The 12190-nt window shown below is 43.7% G+C and overlaps 1 long non-coding RNA gene across 3 annotated transcripts in view; it reads right to left on the bottom strand.

The window, feature by feature from the left end:
* Positions 1 to 12190, bottom strand: part of LOC125963359 (uncharacterized) — a 200571-nt gene that overhangs the window by 89460 nt on the left and 98921 nt on the right. Inside the window, exon 6 of one of the 3 annotated variants that reach the window (XR_007475221.1) lies at positions 11506 to 11587. The exons of the other annotated variants lie outside the window; for them this stretch is intronic. This is a non-coding gene — a long non-coding RNA (uncharacterized LOC125963359). The remainder of the gene's footprint in view (positions 1 to 11505; positions 11588 to 12190) is intronic. 3 annotated transcript variants of the gene reach the window in all.

The raw sequence follows: 12190 nt of genomic DNA on the forward strand, positions 1-12190 counted from the left end.
AAAAGGGCGTATGTGTTTCTTCCTGAATATATTCAGGAAAAAATGCATACGCCCTTTTTGGCAAACCAAGCAAGCTTGCAAAGGAAATCTGCACTGCAATGAAGTCTCACTTCCCCCAGGTCAAAAGGGCCATCTGAAAAAAGTGTAAAATCCAGAAAGGCAGGACAGGCCATGGAGAACTGGGAGCCTTGTTATGCTGATGGGCGGGATGTAAATTGCCAACAGCCACTGGGGAGAAGTGTATGGTGCTTCCTGAAACATCTAAAAAACAGAGGAACAGAGCCTAGGGCACTTCCACTTATGGTCCTATAGCTTAGGGAAATTAAAATCAAAAACACACAGCCACGCCAAAGTTTGGGACGGCTCTGTTTACAAGACCCTCGTTTACGGTACAAGTTCAATATCGCAGAAAGTGAAAAATGGATAAAGAAGTTGTGGTACTTACGTACAATGCAATATCACTCAGCAATGAAATCTATGTCATCAGGCCCGTAGCAGCATAATGAGTGGATTCAGGTATGATGATTCTAACTGAAATAAGTCACACAGAAAAAGAAACATCATAAGATATCACTAATACACGGACTGTAAACTTGGCTACATAGGAACTCAATTACAAAACAGAACAGGGTCTCAAATTTAGAAAACCAACTTATGCTGGCTTAAGGGGAAAGGTGAGTTGGGGTGCTGCATAAAACCAGAGATTGAAATGAGCACAGATAAAGTTCCTTAAGCCAAATATGGAATAGACAAGAGCTACTCCTTGCTCAACGAAATGGACTCAACACCCCATATTAAACGCCTAAGAATGTACCTGACTAGTAAGTATCTTAAAACCTATGGATTGCCATGTCTCTGAAAGAGAATCAAGAGTGTGTACAGGGGCATAAATGCAGCAGTGATAGGATTGGAGAGGTTCGGTGAGCAAACGAAGACCCTTTGAAGTCATATTGCATGGTACCCATTCCACGGGTCTCAAGTCTCCAGGTTTAAGGGATACTTCCTTCAGCTGAAACATGCATGTGGAACCCAGAGTATAATCAACCATGTGATCAGGAGACGTGTTCCAATATGTCTCAGTTCTCGTCCCCTGGTACTCGGGTGCAACATTCCAGACGCTTTACTAAAACTCTCCCGACTTGGAGAGTCAGTGCCTTTAACCTCCTGTTTGGCCCAGTTTGCAATTTCTGCGGAAGATGAACAGGAATAGGGAGAACCAATGAGAGACTAGCTGGAGGTGTCTGGACGGGCAAATTTAACTCCCATTTCCCACCAGGAAGAGGAATTAACCAAAGGCTCAGCGTGCCATGCCGGAACCAGATTAGAGCCTGAAGCAATCCTGCGGTGTTGCGTCCAGCTCACAAGAAAGCAAGTTGAAGAAAGGAGCTCAGGGGCACTGTAATTGACAAACCTTCAGAGTTATAAATGACAGCTATCGTCCAAAAATATACTGAAGTAAGGCTGCCAAGAGGACTTGACAGCGGGGCAGAATTGCAGGAAACCGATTTCAGGAGGTAGACTGGAATTGCATTGAAAGCATAGGAAAAGAGGCAGAACGTCGACAATGATGCACTTGGCCAAAAAGTGCGTATGCGTTTTTTCCTGCATATATTCAGGAAAAAACGCATACGCCCTTTTTAGCCAACCAAGCAAGCTTGCAAAGGAAATCTGCACTACAATGAAGTCTCACATCCCCCAGGTCAAAAGGGCCATCTGAAAAAAGTGTAAAATCCAGAAAGGCAGGACAGGCCATGGAGAACTGGGAGCCTTGTTATGCTGATGGGCGGGATGTAAATTGCCAACAGGCACTGGGGAGAAGTGTATGGTGTTTCCTGAAACATCTAAGAAACAAAGCAACAGAGCCTAGGGCACTTCCACTTATGGTCCTATAGCTTAGGGAAATTAAAATCAAAAAGACACAGCCACCCCAAAGTTTGGGATGGCTCTGTTTACAAGAACCTTGTTTACTGTACAAGTTCAATATCGCAGAAAGCGAAAAATGGATAAAGAAGTTGTGGTACTTACGTACAATGCAATATCACTCAGCAATGAAATCTAGGTAATCAGGCCTGTAGCAGAAAATGAGTGGATGCAGGTATGATGATTCTAACTGAAATAAGTCACACAGAAAAAGAAACATCATAAGATATCACTAATACACGGAATGTAAACTTGGCTACACAGGAACTGGATTACAAAACAGAACAGGGTCTCAAATGTAGAAAACCAACTTATGCTTGCTTAAGGGGAAAGGTGAGTTGGGGTGCTGCATAAAACCAGAGATTGAAATGAGCACAGATAAAGTTCCTTAAGCCAAATATGGAATAGACAAGAGCTACTCCTTGCTCAACGAAATGGACTCAACACCCCATATTAAACGCCTAAGAATGTACCTGACTAGTAAGTATCTTAAAACCTACGAATTGCTATGTCTCCGAAAGAGAATCAAGCGTGTGTACAGGGGCATAAACGCAGCAGTGATAGGATTGGAGAGGTTCGGTGAGCAAATGAAGACCCTTTGAAGTCATATTGCATGGTACCCATTCCACGGGTCTCAACTCTCCAGGTTTAAGGGATTCTTGCTTCAGCTAAAACATGCATGTGGAACCCAGAGTATGATCAACTGTGTGATCGGGAGACGTGTTCAAATATGTCTCAGTTTTCGTCCCCTGGTACTCGGGTGCAACATTCCAGATGCTTCACTAACACTCTCCCAACTTTGAGAGTCAGTGCCTTTAACCTCCTGTTTGGCCCAGTTTGCAATTTCTGTGGAAGATGAACAGGAATAGGGAGAACCAATGAGAGACTAGCTGGAGGTGTCTGGACGGGCAAATTTAACTCTCATTTCCCACCAGGAAGAGCAATTAAGCAAAGGCTCAGCGTGCCGTGCCGGAACCAGATTAGGGCCTGAAGCAATCCTGCGGTGTTGCGGCCAGCTCACAGGAAAGCGAGTTGAAGAAAGGAGCTCAGGGGCACTGTAATTCACAAACCTGCAGAGTTATAAATGACAGCTATCGTCCAAAAATATACTGAAGTAAGGCTGCCAAGAGGACTTGAAAGCGGGGCAGAATTGCAGGAAACCGATTTCAGGAGGTAGACTGGAATTGCATTGAAAGCATAGGAAAAGAGGCAGAACGTCGACAATGATGCACTTGGCCAAAAAGGGTGTATGCGTTTTTTCCTGAATCTATTCAGGAAAAAACGCATACGCCCTTTTTGGCCAACCAAGCAAGCTTGCAAAGGAAATCTGCACTACAATGAAGTCTCACTTCCCCCCGGTCAAAAGGGCCATCTGAAAAAAGTGTAAAATCCAGAATGGCAGGACAGGCCATTGAGAACTGGGAGCCTTGTTATGCTGCTGGGCGGGATGTAAATTGCCAACAGCCACTCGGGAGAAGTGTATGGTGTTTCCTGAAACATCTAAAACACAAAGCAACAGAGCCTAGGGCACTTCCACTTATGGTCCTATAGCTTAGGGAAATTAAAATCAAAAAGACACAGTCACCCCAAATTTGGGACGGCTCTGTTTACAAGTACCTCATTTACGGTACAAGTTCAATATCGCAGAAAGTGAAAAATGGATAAAGAAGTTGTGGTACTTACGTACAATGCAATATCACTCAGCAATGAAATCTATGTCATCAGGCCCATAGCAGCATAATGAGTGGATTCAGGTATGATGATTCTAACTGAAATAAGTCACACAGAAAAAGAAACATCATAAGATATCACTAATACACGGACTGTAAACTTGGCTACATAGGAACTCAATTACAAAACAGAACAGGGTCTCAAATTTAGAAAACCAACTTATGCTGGCTTAAGGGGAAAGGTGAGTTGGGGTGCTGCATAAAACCAGAGATTGAAATGAGCACAGATAAAGTTCCTTAAGCCAAATATGGAATAGACAAGAGCTACTCCTTGCTCAACGAAATGGACTCAACACCCCATATTAAACGCCTAAGAATGTACCTGACTAGTAAGTATCTTAAAACCTATGGATTGCCATGTCTCCGAAAGAGAATCAAGAGTGTGTACAGGGGCATAAATGCAGCAGTGATAGGATTGGAGAGGTTCGGTGAGCAAACGAAGACCCTTTGAAGTCATATTGCATGGTACCCATTCCACGGGTCTCAAGTCTCCAGGTTTAAGGGATACTTCCTTCAGCTGAAACATGCATGTGGAACCCAGAGTATAATCAACCATGTGATCAGGAGACGTGTTCCAATATGTCTCAGTTCTCGTCCCCTGGTACTCGGGTGCAACATTCCAGACGCTTTACTAACACTCTCCCGACTTGGAGAGTCAGTGCCTTTAACCTCCTGTTTGGCCCAGTTTGCAATTTCTGCGGAAGATGAACAGGAATAGGGAGAACCAATGAGAGACTAGCTGGAGGTGTCTGGACGGGCAAATTTAACTCCCATTTCCCACCAGGAAGTGGAATTAACCAAAGGCTCAGCGTGCCATGCGGGAACCAGATTAGGGCCTGAAGCAATCCTGCGGTGTTGCGGCCAGCTCACAGGAAAGCGAGTTGAAGAAAGGAGTTCAGGGACACTGTAATTCACAAACCTGCAGAGTTATAAATGACAGCTATCGTCCAAAAATATACTGAAGTAAGGCTGCCAAGAGGACTTGAAACCGGGGCAGAATTGCAGGAAACCGATTTCAGGAGGTAGACTGGAATTGCATTGAAAGCATAGGAAAAGAGGCAGAACGTCGACAATGATGCACTTGGCCAAAAAGGGTGTATGCGTTTTTTCCTGAATATATTCAGGAAAAAACACACATGCAATTTTTGTCCAACCAAGGAAGCTTGCAAAGGAAATCCGCACTACAATGAAGTCTCACTTCCCCCCGGTCAAAAGGGCCATCTGAAAAAAGTGTAAAACCCAGAAAGGCAGGACAGGCCATGGAGAACTGGGAGCCTTGTTATGCTGATGGGCGGGATGTAAATTGCCAACAGCCACTGGGGAGAAGAGTATGGTGTTTCCTGAAACATCTAAAAAACCAAGCAACAGAGCCTAGGGCACTTCCACTTATGGTCCTAGAGCTTAGGGAAATTAAAATCAAAAAGACACAGCCACCCCAAAGTTTGGGACGGCTTTGTTTACAAGAACCTCGTTTACGGTACAAGTTCAATATCGCAGAAAGTGAAAAATGGATAAAGAAGTTGTGGTACTTACGTACAATGCAATATCACTCAGCAATGAAATCTATGTCATCAGGCCCATAGCAGCATAGTGAGTGGATTCAGGTATGATGATTCTAACTGAAATAAGTCACACAGAAAAAGAAACAGCATAAGACATCACTAATACACGGAATGTAAACGTGGCTACACAGGAACTGGATTACAAAACAGAACAGGGTCTCAGATGTAGAAAACCAACTTATGCTTGCTTAAGGGGAAAGGTGAGTTGGGGTGCTGCATAAAACCAGAGATTGAAATGAGCACAGATAAAGTTCCTTAAGCCAAATATGTAACAGACAAGAGCTACTCCTTGCTCAATGAAATGGACTCAACACCCCATATTAAACGCCTAAGAATGTACCTGACTAGTAAGTATCTTAAAATATATGGATTGCTATTTCTCTGAAAGAGAATCAAGCGTGTGTACAGCGGCATAAACACAGCAGTGATAGGATTGGAGAGGTTCGGTGAGCAAATGAAGACCCTTTGAAGTCATATTGCATGTTACCCATTCCACGGGTCTCAACTCTCCAGGTTTAAGGGATTCTTCCTTCAGCTAAAACATGCATGTGGAACCCAGAGTATGATCAACCATGTGATCGGGAGACGTATTCAAATATGTCTCAGTTTTCGTCCCCTGGTACTAGGGTGCAATATTCCAGACGCTTTACTAACACTCTCCCGACTTGGAGAGTCAGTGCCTTTAACCTCCTGTTTGGCCCAGTTTGCAATTTCTGCGGAAGATGAACAGGAATAGGGAGAACAAATGAGAGACTAGCTGGAGGTGACTATATGTGCAAATTTAACTCTCATTTCCCACCAGGAAGAGGAATTAACCAAAGGCTCAGCGTGCCATGCCGGAACCAGATTAGGGCCTGAGGCAATCCTGCGGTGTTGTGGCCAGCTCACAAGAAAGCGAGTTGAAGAAAGGAGCTCAGGGGCACTGTAATTCACAAACCTGCAGAGTTATAAATGACAGCTATCGTCCAAATATATACTGAAGTAAGGCTGCCAAGAGGACTTGAAAGCAGGGCAGAATTGCAGGAAACCGATTTCAGGAGGTAGACTGGAATTGCATTTAAAGCATAGGAAAAGAGGCAGAACGTCGACAATGATGCACTTGGCCAAAAAGGGCGTATGCGTTTTTTCCTGAATATATTCAGGAAAAAACGCATACGGCCTTTTTGGCCAACCAAGCAAGCTTGCAAAGGAAATCTGCACTACAATGAAGTCTCACTTCCCCCCGGTCAAAAGGGCCATCTGAAAAAAGTGTAAAATCCAGAAAGGCAGGACAGGCCATGGAGAACTGGGAGCCTTGTTATGCTGATGGGAGGGATGTAAATTGCCAACAGCCACTCGAGAGAAGTGTATGGTGTTTCCTGAAACATCTAAAAAACCAAGCAACAGAGCCTAGGGCACTTCCACTTATGGTCCTATAGCTTAGGGAAATTAAAATCAAACAGACACAGCCACCCCAAAGTTTGGGACGGCTCTGTTTACAAGAACCTCGTTTACAGTACAAGTTCAATATCGCAGAAAGTGAAAAATTGATAAAGAAGTTGTGGTACTTACGTACAATGCAATATCACTCAGCAATGAAATCTATGTCATCAGGCCCGTAGCAGCATAATGAGTGGATTCAGGTATGATGATTCTAACTGAAATAAGTCACACAGAAAAGAAACATCATAAGATATCACTAATACACGGAATGTAAACTTGGCTACACAGGAACTGGATTACAAAACAGAACAGGTTCTCAAATGTATAAAACCAACTTATGCTTGCTTAAGGGGAAAGGTGAGTTGGGGTGCTGCATAAAATCAGAGATTGAAATGACCACAGATAAAGTTCCTTAAGAAAAAATATGGAATAGACAAGAGCTACTCCTTGCTCAACGAAATGGACTCAACACCCCATATTAAACGCCTAAGAATGTACCTGACTGGAAAGTATCTTAAAACCTATGGATTGCTATGTCTCCGAAAGAGAATCAAGCGTGTGTACAGGGGCATAAACGCAGCAGTGATAGGATTGGAGAGGTTCGCTGAGCAAATGAAGACCCTTTGAAGTCATGTTGCATGGTACCCATTCCACAGGTCTCAACTCTCCAGGTTTAAGGGATTCTTCCTTCAGCTAAAACATGCATGTGGAACCCAGAGTATGATCAACCATGTGATCGGGAGACGTGTTCAAATATGTCTCAGTTTTTGTCCCCTGGTACTCGGGTGCAACATTCCAGATGCTTTACTAACACTCACCCGACTTGGAGAGTCAGTGCCTGTAACCTCCTGTTTGGCCCAGTTTGCAATTTCTGCGGAAGATTAACAGGAATAGGGAGAACCAATGAAAGACTAGCTGGAGGTGTCTGGACGGGCAAATTTAACTCTCATTTCCCACCAGGAAGAGGAATTAACCAAAGGCTCAGCGTGCCGTGCCGGAACCAGATTAGGGCCTGAAGCAATCCTGCGGTGTTTCAGCCAGCTCACAAGAAAGCGAGTTGAAGAAAGGAGCTCAGGGGCACTGTAATTCACAAACCTGCAGAGTTATAAATGACAGCTATCGTCCAAAAATATACTGAAGTAAGGCTGCCAAGAGGACTTGAAAGCGGGGCAGAATTGCAGGCAACCGATTTCAGGAGGTAGACTGGAATTGCATTGAAAGCATAGGAAAAGAGGCAGAACGTCCACAATGATGCACTTGGCCAAAAAGGGCGTATGCGTTTTTTCCTGAATATATTCAGGGAAAAACGCATACGCCCTTTTTGGCCAACCAAGCATGCTTGCAAAGGAAATCTGCACTACAATGAAGTCTCACCTCTCCCCGGTCAAAAGGGCCATCTGAAAAAAGTGTAAAATCCAGAAAGGCAGGACAGGCCATGGAGAACTGGGAGCCTTGTTATGCTGATGGGCTGGATGTAAGTTGCCAACAGCCACTCGGGAGAAGTGTATAGTGTTTCCGGAAACATCTAAAAAACAAAGCAACAGATCCTAGGGCACTTCCACTTATGGTGCTATAGCTTAGGGACATTAAAATCAAAAATACACAGCCACCCCAAAGTTTGGGACGGCTCTGTTTACAAGAAACTTCTTTACGGTACAAGTTCAATATCGCAGAAAGCAAAAAATGGATAAAGAAGTTGTGGTACTTACGTACAATGCAATATCACTCAGCAATGAAATCTCTGTCATCAGTCCCATAGCAGCATAATGAGTGGATTCAGGTATGATGATTCTAACTGAAATAAGTCACACAGAAAATGAAACATCATAAGATATCACTAATACACGGAATGTAAACTTGGCTACACAGGAAGTGGATTACAAAACAGAGCAGGGTCTCAAATTTAGAAAACCAACATATGCTTGCGTAAGGGGAAAGGTGAGTTGGGGTGCTGCATAAAACCAGAGATTGAAATGAGCACAGATAAACTTCCTTAAGCCAAATATGTAATAGACAAGAGCTACTCCTTGCTCAACGAAATGGACTCAACACCCCATATTAAAAGCCTAAGTATGTACCTGACTAGTAAGTATCTTAAAACCTATGGATTGCTATGTCTCCGAAAGAGAATCAAGCGTGTGTACAGGGGCATAAACGCAGCAGTGATAGGATTGGAGAGGTTCGGTGAGCAAATGAAGACCCTTTGAAGTCATATTGCCTGTTACCCATTCCACGGGTCTCAACTCTCCAGGTTTAAGGGATTCTTCCTTCAGCTAAAACATGCATGTGGAACCCAGAGTATGATCACCTGTGTGATCGGGAGACGTGTTCAAATATGTCTCAGTTTTCGTCCCCTGGTACTCGGGTGCAACATTCCAGATGCTTTACTAACACTCTCCCAACTTTGAGAGTCAGTGACTTTAACCTCCTGTTTGGCCCAGTTTGCAATTTCTGCGGAAGGTGAACAGGAATAGGGAGAACCAATGAGAGACTAGTTGGAGGTGTCTGGACGGTCAAATTTAACTCTCATTTCCACCAGGAAGAGGAATTAACTAAAGGCTCAGCATGCCGTGCCGGAACCAGATTAGGGCCTGAAGCAATCCTGCGGTGTTGCCGCCAGCTCACAAGAAAGCGAGTTGAAGAAAGGAGCTCAGGGGCACTGTAATTCACAAACCTGCAGAGTTATAAATGACAGCTATCGTCCAAAAATATACTGAAGTAAGGCTGCCAAGAGGACTTGAAAGCGGGGCAGAATTGCAGGCAACCGATTTCAGGAGGTAGACTGGAATTGCATTGAAAGCATAGGAAAAGAGGCAGAACGTCCACAATGATGCACTTGGCCAAAAAGGGCGTATGCGTTTTTTCCTGAATATATTCAGGGAAAAACGCATACGCCCTTTTTGGCCAACCAAGCAAGCTTGCAAAGGAAATCTGCACTACAATGAAGTCTCACCTCTCCCCGGTCAAAAGGGCCATCTGAAAAAAGTGTAAAATCCAGAAAGGCAGGACAGGCCATGGAGAACTGGGAGCCTTGTTATGCTGATGGGCTGGATGTAAGTTGCCAACAGCCACTCGGGAGAAGTGTATAGTGTTTCCGGAAACATCTAAAAAACAAAGCAACAGATCCTAGGGCACTTCCACTTATGGTGCTATAGCTTAGGGACATTAAAATCAAAAATACACAGCCACCCCAAAGTTTGGGACGGCTCTGTTTACAAGAAACTTCTTTACGGTACAAGTTCAATATCGCAGAAAGCAAAAAATGGATAAAGAAGTTGTGGTACTTACGTACAATGCAATATCACTCAGCAATGAAATCTCTGTCATCAGTCCCATAGCAGCATAATGAGTGGATTCAGGTATGATGATTCTAACTGAAATAAGTCACACAGAAAATGAAACATCATAAGATATCACTAATACACGGAATGTAAACTTGGCTACACAGGAAGTGGATTACAAAACAGAGCAGGGTCTCAAATTTAGAAAACCAACATATGCTTGCTTAAGGGGAAAGGTGAGTTGGGGTGCTGCATAAAACCAGAGATTGAAATGAGCACAGATAAACTTCCTTAAGCCAAATATGTAATAGACAAGAGCTACTCCTTGCTCAACGAAATGGACTCAACACCCCATATTAAAAGCCTAAGTATGTACCTGACTAGTAAGTATCTTAAAACCTATGGATTGCTATGTCTCCGAAAGAGAATCAAGCGTGTGTACAGGGGCATAAACGCAGCAGTGATAGGATTGGAGAGGTTCGGTGAGCAAATGAAGACCCTTTGAAGTCATATTGCCTGGTACCCATTCCACGGGTCTCAACTCTCCAGGTTTAAGGGATTCTTCCTTCAGCTAAAACATGCATGTGGAACCCAGAGTATGATCACCTGTGTGATCGGGAGACGTGTTCAAATATGTCTCAGTTTTCGTCCCCTGGTACTCGGGTGCAACATTCCAGATGCTTTACTAACACTCTCCCAACTTTGAGAGTCAGTGACTTTAACCTCCTGTTTGGCCCAGTTTGCAATTTCTGCGGAAGGTGAACAGGAATAGGGAGAACCAATGAGAGACTAGTTGGAGGTGTCTGGACGGTCAAATTTAACTCTCATTTCCACCAGGAAGAGGAATTAACTAAAGGCTCAGCATGCCGTGCCGGAACCAGATTAGGGCCTGAAGCAATCCTGCGGTGTTGCGGCCAGCTCACAAGAAAGCGAGTTGAAGAAAGGAGCTCAGGGGCACTGTAATTCAGAAACCTGCAGAGTTATAAATGACAGCTATCGTCCAAAAATATACTGAAGTAAGGCTGCCAAGAGGACTTGAAAGCGGGGCAGAATTGCAGGAAACCGAATTCAGGAGGTAGACTGGAATTGCATTTAAAGCATAGGAAAAGAGGCAGAACGTCGAATATGATGCACTTGGCCAAAAAGGGTGTATGCATTTTTTCCTGAATATATTCAGGAAAAAACGCATACGCACTTTTTGGCCAACCAAGCAAGCTTGCAAAGGAAATCTGCACTACAATGAAGTCTCACTTCCCCCCGGTCAAAAGGGCCATCTGAAAAAAGTGTAAAATCCAGAAAGGCAGGACAGGCCATGGAGAACTGGGAGCCTTGTTATGCTGATGGGCAGGATGTAAATTGCCAACAGCCACTCGGGAGAAGTGTATGGTGTTTCCTGAAACATCTAAAAAACAAAGCTACAGAGCCTAGGGCACTTCCACTTATGGTCCTATAGCTTAGGGAAATTAAAATCAAAAAGACACAGCCACCCCAAAGTTTGGGACAGCTCTGTTTACAAAAACCTCGTTTACAGTACAAGTTCAATATCGCAGAAAGTGAAAACTAGATAAAGAAGTTGTGGTACTTACGTACAATGCAATATCACTCAGCAATGAAATCTATGTCATCAGGCCCTTAGCAGCATAATGAGTGGATTCAGGTATGATGATTCTAACTGAAATAAGTCACACAGAAAATGAAACATCATAAGATATCACTAATACACGGAATGTAAACTTGGCTACACAGCAACTGAATTACAAAACAGAACAGGGTTCTCAAATTTAGAAAACCAACTTATGCTTGCTTAAGGGGAAAGGTGAGTTGGGGTGCTGCATAAAACCAGAGATTGAAATGAGCACAGATAATGTTCCTTAAGCCAAATAGGTAATAGACAAGAGCTACTCCTTGCTCAACAAAATGGACTCAACACCCCATATTAAACGCTTAAGAAGGTACCTGACTAGTAAGTACCTTGAAACCTATGGATTGCTATGTCTCCGAAAGAGAATCCAGCGTGTGTACAGGGGCATAAATGCAGCAATGATAGGATTGGAGAGGTTTGGTGAACAAATGAAGACCCTTTGAAGTCATATTGCATGGTACCCATTCCACGGGTCTCAACTCTCCAGGTTTAAGGGATTCTTCCTTCAGCTAAAACATGCATGTGGAACCCAGAGTATGATCAACCATGTGATCGGGAGACGTGTTCTAATATGTCTCAGTTTTCATCCCCTGGTACTCGGGTGCAACATTCCAGATGCTTTACTAACACTCT

Source organism: Orcinus orca, unplaced genomic scaffold, assembly GCF_937001465.1.
Source record: "Orcinus orca unplaced genomic scaffold, mOrcOrc1.1 scaffold_34, whole genome shotgun sequence".
NCBI lineage: Eukaryota > Metazoa > Chordata > Mammalia > Artiodactyla > Delphinidae > Orcinus > Orcinus orca.